The sequence below is a fragment of the Hyperoodon ampullatus genome (genome assembly GCF_949752795.1).
Source record: "Hyperoodon ampullatus genome assembly, chromosome: 2".
NCBI classification, from domain to species: domain Eukaryota; kingdom Metazoa; phylum Chordata; class Mammalia; order Artiodactyla; family Ziphiidae; genus Hyperoodon; species Hyperoodon ampullatus.
The window spans coordinates 12071800-12081420 of NC_136915.1; positions in this window are offsets into that span (position 1 = coordinate 12071800).

Here is a 9621-nt window from a genome sequence, read left to right on the forward strand (position 1 = left end):
CCAATCAGGTTTCTCTTCTAACCCAAGCTGGGCCAATCAGCACCTGTGCCCTTGATATTTGGAAGTGGGACACGGAGTTACCACACAGGTCATTAATGGCCCGGAGCTGAAAGTCTTGATGCAGTTCCCAGCTGGGGTGGCCATTTCTCCCACTGTGTTTGGAGAAACAAAGCCAGTCTTAGAAAGAGATGGCCAGGATAGATAAGCAACAAGTAGAGACAAGAAACCAAGACCCATGGAATTCCTTGGCGGTCCACCCTGCGCTTTCACTGCCAAGGGCCCGGACTCAATCCCTGGTCAGGGAACTAGGATCCCATAAGCCACACCGCGTCGCAAAAAAAAAAAAAAAAGATGAAGAAACCAAGACGACCCCCAGAGAGACAGTGCAGCAGACACTACAAGCCCCTTAGTCATTGCCTCCCTCTACTGTATAAGCAGCACGCAAAATGCCCTCATTTCCCAGCCTCCCTTGCAGCTAGACGTGGCTGTGTTGTTCAGTTCTGGCCAGTGACATGCAGGTGAAGGCCCTGGGCAGGGCTTCACTTCTGGAATTAAATGCAAGGCTTTGCTAGGAGAAAGTTTTTCTCTTTGTCCCTTTGCCTTGTCTCCTTTTCCTCTCCTGGAGCTCAGACTTCGAGCTGGAGCAGCCATGTTGGGGATCACCAGGTAACAAGCAAGAGACCATAGCCCACCTCAAAGGACAATGGAGTGGAAAGACATGAAAAGCCTGGGTGGGAGCCTAGTGGCATCACCGTGCTCTGCACTGTACCTGAACTGCCTACCTCTGTACATTCTGTTGTATAAATAAATAAATCCTATCAGTTGCAGCCACTGTAGTCAGATGTACCTGTTTGTGCTGTGGAGCCAACCACTCAAAAGTTAGTGACTTAAAATGGCAACTATTAGTTCTCATGATTCCATGCATCAAGCTGGCCACTTTTACTGGTCTGGTTGGTTTGGCTGGGGCTAGTTTAGGGTGGCTTCGTGTACATGCCAGCCTGGACATTGCCAGGCAAGCTGGGTTACGACAGTGGTTCTCAACTGGGGGCGATTTTGCCACCCAGGGGGCATTTGAAATGTCTGGACACACTTTGGTTGTTAAACTGGGGTGGGGGTGATACTGTCATCTAGGGGTAGAGGCCAGGGATGCTGCTAAACATCCTGCAGTGCACAGAACAGCTGCCCACAACCAAGACTTATTTGATCCAATATGTCAATAGTACCGAGAATGAGAAACCCTGGTCTCGAAAGGCCTCAGCTGGGACGTCTGATTCTGCCTGGTGTGGTCCCTCATCACCCAGCAGGCCAGACCAGGCCACGTGTGGTGGGGACAGGTTTCCAAGAGCAACAGGAGAGAGAAAGCCCCAAAGCACACTTTTCAAGTCTCCACCTGCCATGTGTTTGCCCACATCTCATCAGACAAAGCGAGCCACATGGCTAGAGTTCATTTGGGAGGGGCTCCAAAGTTTGACCATCTACCCCCATCCAGGTTTCTGTTATTTAAAGCTGAAGGCAGCGCGCGCCCAGAGCGTTAACGGGCGGGGGCGGGGGTGTGGACTTGTGAGGTCAAATGGGCCTCCTGGTAGCCTCCCTGAGTTCAACCAATCCTGTGAGGAGAAGCCGTGGGCGGGGCGAGCTCAGCTGCCAGAGCGGCGTGAAAAATTTCCCAAGGCAGAGCGAAAACCTTTCCTGAGCGACTGAGCATGCCCGCTGGTGAAAGGTCAAGCCCAACTTTCACCACATCCCAGACTCCAGAGGGACTTTTCTGAAACCCAGAGAATTGACCATGTCCTCAAACAGCTTAAAAATCTTCCATGGCTCCCCCATGCCTCCTCAGGAAAAAAAGATCACACTTCAGTGGGTTTTTTATGTTTCATCCTCAACCAATTTCTTCAGCCACGTCTCCCACTACTTTTGCAAGAACTCTTTTGCTCCACGGATGTTGAAAACTTGCAGCTTCTCATACATACCATGTTCTCTGTGCATACAGGTTCACCTACCTGCGATTCCCTGCCCAGGCCCTCTATACCAGGATAATTGCATCTGAGGTTTCTAGGTCTATGAAGACAGTCATGCTTCATCCCTCTGGCATAGCTCTTGTTTTGTTTTGTTTTGCTTTTTGCATCTTTGTTGGAGTGTAGTTGCTTTACAATGGTGTGTTGGTTTCTGCTTTGTGGCAGGGTGAATCCGTTATGCATGTGCATGTGTTCCCATGTCTCTTCCCTCTTGCGTCTCCCTCCCTCCCACCCTCCCTGTCCCACCCCTCTAGGTGGTCGCGGGGCGCCGAGCTGATCTCCCTGTGCTGTGCGGCTGCTTCCCACTAGCTACCTATTTTATGTTTGCTGGTGTATATGTGTCCATGGCATAGCTCTTCTTATTCTGTGTTGTGAATATACTCTATGTGCTCACATGTCTTAACTTCACCAGAATGTGAGCTACTTGAGGGCAGGGGTCTTGGCATATTTTATACCTTTATGGAACTCTAAGACCTACCAGGGTGCCTGGCACAGGATGGATACTCAATAATTGCTTATTGAATAAATGAATGGATTATGAGCTCCATGAAGGAAAAAAAAAAAAGCTGATGGCATTCCAACTGATGCAGAAAGTTGCCCTGATTCCTGATGACTTTCTGGTTCCTGGTTTCTTTCCTTGGAAAGGCCCATTCCAATGCCTGCCCTTGGGTTCCACTAGGACTTTTTGTATCACTCAAGATTCTGTGGTTGCAGCCAACAGAAATCTCCTGTGGTTAACTTAAACAGAAAAGGAGTTTACTGAAAGGAAATGCAGAAGGTTAGAGAATCAAAGGGCAAGCAAAGCGGAGGAGTCTGGACAGGCAGGAGCTATCTTTTCTTCCCCATAGATGTCCCCTTTTTTGCTTCAGCCGGTTAGTTTCTGTTATTTGCAACCAAAATGGCATTTACTAAGACGCTCTGCACAGCCCCAACTGGTAGCTCTGAGAAGCTACCAGCGACCTTTCTTTCCCCTGACGTTGTACCAAGGGACAGCAAGGTACCTGCAGTCCCCCCCCAGAACTCCAAATCTTCTGATCCCCCAAGAAGCTAAGCCAAACAACTTCCTTTCACCCATGCCAATGGGGGCCCATTTGGATTCGTGACTTTGCAGATAAGGTGCCCTTCTCCAGCAACTTGGCAGAGCCAGCAGTGCCTGCTGTTGTGGAAACCGGGGTCATGAAGTGTCTACGGAAGAAAACAGCTTCCCCTGGATCCGTGTTGCAAAGTGTGTTCCTGGTAAGTGGAGTGGTTTCCCATTTTTTAGGGTCTTAGGAATGAAAGCAATACACTAACGATGAGAGGAAACCCAAAATCTGCTAATGCATTTATTTTTTTTATTATTATTATTTTTTAATTTATGGCTACATTGGGTCTTCGTTGCTGCGCCCGGGCTTTCTCTAGTTGTGGCGAGCAGGGGCTACACTTTGTTGCGTTGCGCGGGCTTCTCATTCCATGGCCTTCTCCTGTTGCAGAGCACAGGCTCTAGGCATGGAGGCTTCAGTAGTTGTGGCTCGCAGGCTCAAGAACGCAGGCTCAGTAGTTGTGGCGCATGGGCTTAGTTGCTCCGGGGCATGTGGGATCTTCCTGGACCAGGGCTCGAGCCTGTGTCCCCTGCATTGGCAGGCAGATTCTTAACCACTGCACCACCAGGGAAGCCCCTCATTTACTCTTAATGCTTCCCCCTGTTGAGGACAAACAGGAGGAAAAAAGAAAGGGCAGGGCTTCCTTGGTGGCGCAGTGGTTGAGAGTCCGCCTGCCAGTGCAGGGCACATGGGTTCGTGCTCCAGTCCGGGAGGATCCCACATGCCACCGAGCGGCTGGGCCCGTGAGCAATGGCTGCTGAGCTTGTGCGTCCAGAGCCTGTGCTCTGCAGCGGTAGAGGCCGCAACAGTGAGAGACCCACGTACCGAAAAGAAAAGAAAAAAAAAAAGGGCGATAGCAAGGTTCCAAATGAGCTGAGAAATGACCTTCTAAAAGGGCTCTGAATCAGGCCTCTGGTAGACGTCTGTCGGGGTTTCTGCCCAGCCTAGACCTTCCTCAGGAGAGAAGACGTTTAGCGCTTACAGTGGGCTGACTGGTGGCCCCAAAGATCTCAGGCTCTAATCCCTGGGACCTCAGAATGTTACCTTACAAGGTAAAGTTTTGCGGATATAAGGATTTTGAGTTGAGACTATCCTCGCCCTAAGTGCCATCTGTAAGTGTACTTATAAGTGAGAGACAGGAGGAGATTATATACAAAGAAGAGGCGGAGGCAGTGACCACAGAGGCAGGACTAGAGTGCTGCACCTACAAGTCAAGGGATGCCAGCAGCTTCTGTGGTTAGAGTCTTTTGAACTCCTTGGCTTTTCAGCTCCTAGGCTGTAAGATTTGAATCAGCAAATGCCCCAAGGAGAAAAGCTGCACCAAATGTCAAGCTTGCGTCTGTGTTTCCCTTCTCTCCAGAACTTGGCCCATATGTCTTGGTGTCTCTCTAACATTCAGATGCCAGCGAACAGATGTTTTCTTACTTTATACAGGTTTTCTAAAATTTCTTTAGGCTTCACCTGATCTTATGTTATTATTGAGCTACCATCTCAATTACCCCTATGAAGAAAATTTACAATTTTTAGAGAAAATGGAACCCTGGTACAGTGTTGGTAGGAATGTAAACTGGCACAGCCACTGTGGAAAACAGTATGGAGGGTTCTCAGAAAACTAAAAATAGAACTACCATATGACCTCGAAACTCAACTCCTGGGTATAAATCCGAAAAAAAACAAAAACACGTGTTTTCAAAAACATGTATTTCAAAAGATACATGCACCCCAATGTTTAGAGCATCATTATTTACAATTACCAAGATATGGAAGCAACCTAAGTGTCATCAAGAGATGAATGGATAGGGGCTTCCCTGGTGGTGCAGTGGTTGAGAGTCTGCCTGCCGATGCAGGGGACACGGGTTTATGCCCCGGTCCAGGAAGATCCCACATGCCACGGTGCTGTTGGGCCCGTGAGCCATGGCCGTTGAGCCTGTGCATCTGGAGCCTGTGCTCTGCAACAGGGGAGGCCACAACAGTGAGAGGCCCGCGTACCGCAAAAAAAAAAAAATTTAAAAGAGATGAATGGATAAAGGAGATGTGGTACATATAACCAATGGAATACTACTCAGCCTTAAAAAAGAACGAAATTTTGCCATTTACAGCAACATGGGTGGACTTGGAGGGCATTGTGGTAAGTGAAATAAGTCAAACAAAAACAAATACTGTAGGATATCACCTATATATGGAATGTAAAAAATACAACAAACTACCGAATATACCAAAAAAGAAGGAGAGTCACAGATATAGAGAACAAACTAATGGTTGCCAGCGCGGAGCGGAAGGAGGGTACAATACAGGGTGGGGAGGTGAGACATGTAAACTTCTGGGTGTATGATAGGCTCAAGGATGTATTGTACAACACAGGGAATATAGCCAATATTTTGTAATAACTGTAAATGTAAAGTAACCTTGAAAAAGTATATAAAAATTTTTATAAAAGAAATCATATTGAAAATTGGAAACAATTTAAATGTCCATCAACAGGAAAATGCACATATAAATTATTGTATTTCCCTAGATGGGAATCCTACATAGCGAGAAAAAAAAGAAAAAGGAAAAAGGGATGCCAGCAGCCAACAGAGCTGGAAGAGGCAAGGGATGGACTCCTCCCTAGAGCATCCAAGGGAGTTTGGTCCTTCTGAAAAACCTTGATTGCAGCCCAGCTGATCCTGATTTGGGGCTTCCAGCCCCCAGACCCATGAGAGAATATGTTTGTTGTTTTAGGCCACTAAGCTTGTGGGAATTCATCACTGTGTTTAGCAAACCAACACAGGGCTCAATCTTCAACTCATTAGAGACCAGCCCCCCACTTTGATCTGAACACTTCTGGACTCTTCCTATACGGCAGGAGTGCTCTGGGAACTGCACAAAGGACCTTAGTTGTTTTGTATGTGTGGAAACAATCAAGTAGAAAATTATTCACGTCGTTCAGAAAATAGCTCATGGATGTTTAGGACGTAAAATATGGAGCATGGATGCACCTCCATCTAAAAGGAAGGCAGGGAGAATGTTAGCTGGGAATGGTAGAAATAGGCTGGAGCCCTGAATAGTGCCTAGGAAGACAAGGAAGTTATCTGCAAGAGTAAATTCAAACCAAAGCAGGAGGTCACTTTCACCTCAAAATTCCCGAAGGCACACTCGTCCTGCTTGTTCACTGGTTCAGACTTCTCAGAGCTCTCTATCTTTTCACTACAGAAAAAGCTAAAAAGGTAAAAACCAGAAGAAAGACCCTGGCCCTTCCTTTCCTCTCCGCCATGTTTTTGTTCTTAGACTAAATATAAGAAAGGCAGAGACGGGAGAAAAATCAAAAGCTACCCACCTCACCTGGTATTGGGCCCTAACTGGCCCCAGGGCTATGAAAGAGCAAAGAAAATTCCCCCCAGCACTCCCACCCGACCCAAAAGGAGGAATCTCAGCAGCCATATTGGTGCCATGTGACCTCCACCCTCTCAAGTCACAGCTGATAGGTATGTGTTCACCTGACCCAGGAGAACCAATCAGAAGCTGGGCTGGGCTAGGCTCATCTCTCCCAGGTCCTGGGTTGGGCAATGTGGTATCAGGGATTAAGGGGCCACAGGTGAGTGAAGCAGGGGACGTACCTCAGCACAGAGAGAAGGTGACTGCTGAAAGAGTCCGACATGAGCATGAGACCTCAGACATAGCTGTGTCCTGATGACTTTCTGGTCTTTGGTCCTGATGCCTTGGAAAGCCCAGCTGTACTTCTGCCCCTGGGTTCCACAAGAAATGCTGTGTCCTCCCAATAAATTCCCCTTTTAAGGTCGGATCCTAAATTTAGCCCATGTCCTTGAAGGCGGGCCCTGCCTTTGCATCATATCAGGCAGTGCTGGGCCCACAGTGGATACTCCACCTGGTCTCAATTTTCATTTTCACTTTTCTCAGACCAGTTACAGTTCTGAAAAGGGGAGCTACAAGCAGATGATTGAGGTAAAAGATCGTGTTGGAGCACAACTGTGACTGCAGTGCAGAGCGCTGCCTGGTGTGTGTGTGCAGCTAAGTCAGCTGCATCCACCCACAGATAAGTATGGAGCTCCACAGATACGTGCCAGGGTACTGTTCTGGGTTCTGGGGATAAAGCACGAAGCCCCGCTCTCCATGGGAAGGGTCCTTGCTTGAACAGTGTTTCCCAAAGTGGGTCCCGTGGCCTTGGGTGACAATGACCATGGTCATTTTGGACTGGCTACTTGCACTGGATCTAATAAACTTGAAAGCCACCAGGGAGCCACGTGCACAGAGAAAGCTGGTCTGCAAGAGGAGACTCGTGAAGCAGAGGTTCACGGAGAAAACAGTCCTTCAGAGAAAGAGATAGTTCTGGGCTCTCCTTAGCCTGGCCTCACTCACTGTCCTATAGGATGCCCCAGGCTACTTTCAATAAAGTCCTATCTTATGCTTAAACGAGTTGCAGTGGGTTTCTGTTGCTTGATGCCAAATGTTCTGAGACGCCTTGGCTCTGGATGAACACGTGTGAGATGGGAAATCTAAACTAAACCCACAACTGTGGAGCAAAACTGAAAATGGGACACAGCTTTATCCCTGGAAATGGATGGATCAATCAAACCACAGGCCATAAATGGGCAGTACACGAAGAGCCCTTCTGAGGATTACTGGTCTCATTTGTTGCCTTAAGGGCCCTGGCCAGGCCCATTTAGCTCCTAGGACAAATTGTGCTGAGTATTTAAGTGTGGAGGTACAAAAGGACAGCCCCTGTTCTGTATGCAATCACAGAGGGCTAGAGATGGGCTTTCAACTGGGGAGGACTTTGTTTTAATCCAAGCACTGCTGCTTCCTAGAAGGATGATCGTGAGCAAATAATTGGATCCCTCTGAGCCTTCCTCTCTACACCAGCAAAATGGAGTTTCCTAATTATTTTGTGTGTGTGTGTGGTATGCGGGCCTCTCACTGTTGTGGTCTCTCCCATTGTGGAGCACAGGCTCCAGATGTGCAGGTCCAGCAACCATGGCTCATGGGCCCAGCCACTCCGTGGCATGTGGGATCCTCCCGGACCGGGGCACGAACCCGCGTCCCCTGCATCGGCAGGCGGACTCCCAACCACTGCGCCACCAGGGAAGCCCTGGAGTTTCCTACTTTTGAGAACCTGAGGAAACCACAGGCAAAGTGCCAAAGCTACACCTGACACAGAGTGGAGGTGGGAGTGCGGGGGGGAGTTGCCACGTGGTGGCTGTGACTAGACCACAGTCTCCTGATGGAGAACTTGAAGATTCAAGCACTTCTCCAAGTGTGAGCCTCACACTCATTTCTGAAAACGTGTTTTGGGAAAATTCAACAGGTGCAACCAATAGTTTGCAAGGAATCTTCATATAAAGCCATCTCAGGAAAACGGCAGCAGGGCCACGTAGGTAAGACCAGTTGAGGCAGCCCTGGGGTCAGCCTTACACAAGGCTTGGTTCCTCAAGGCACGTGATGGCAACTCTCATGACGTCCGTTTTGTTTGTTTCCAGTCTAACGCCAAGTTGTCTGTGTACTCAGAACTAAGTGGCTGGTACTAGGAAGCACGGCCATCAGGATTTTAGCCACCCTCTTCCTGGTGAGTCCCCAAGCACATTTCCCAGGATTTTAATGGGAAAACGTCCCTGATTAGCTACATTTGGGAATCTCCAAGTTAAACAGTCTATTCACTCAACACATTTATATTGAGCACCTACTATGGGTCACATGCTAGGGATAATCTGCAAACAAATGGATCAAGTCCCTGCTGACACAGAGGGCACATCTTGGGTGGAGGGGGGACATAAAATAAACCAATAAATGAAAATATGATGCAATGTCAGAAAATGAGAAGTGCTGTGAAGAAAAATGAGGCAGGGTAAAGGATAGATGAGAAGGGACCACAGATCTGGGTGATCAGGAAAAGTCTCGAGGGAAATAACATTGCAGAAAAGTCACGAGTGAGCCACATGGATACCTGGGTGCAGAGAATTCCAGAAAATCTCTCAAATGTTTGTGCACATTATGAATCTCCAAACAGATGCTGTATGACGTCACATTTCCCAAACCCATTTGGCCACAAAACTCTTTTTCCCCACAGAGCATCTTCCAGGGTCAGATTTCACAGAACACCCTGCAGGGGATGGTGATGGAGCCACATCTGATATTCTGCAGGGGGAGAAACGGGCCCAGAGCAGACAAGGGTTGCCCATAGTCCTACAGCTCATTGATGAAGTTGTCCATCAGCTTTCTCGCTAGGTGGCATTCAGATCGCAGATCACCAGTAAGGGCAAGGCACTAAGATGGCCCAGCAGCGCCTGGCAGTGGTGGCAGTGGGCAGCGGGGTAGAACCAAGTTCATCGGTGCAGGATGAGCCAGGCACAGGCACCTGGAACCTCCAGCTCAGACCCCTCTGTGTCCACTCCCCGACAGGGAAGCGTGTGCCTCTGATGGGAAGCCTGCACCCCCTCATGACAGCCTCATGGCAGAGGGGCGAATGCTTTCCAAAGTTCTTGCCACCTGTGTGGGTGGTGGTTCACAAGGCACCGTCAGACCATTCAGAA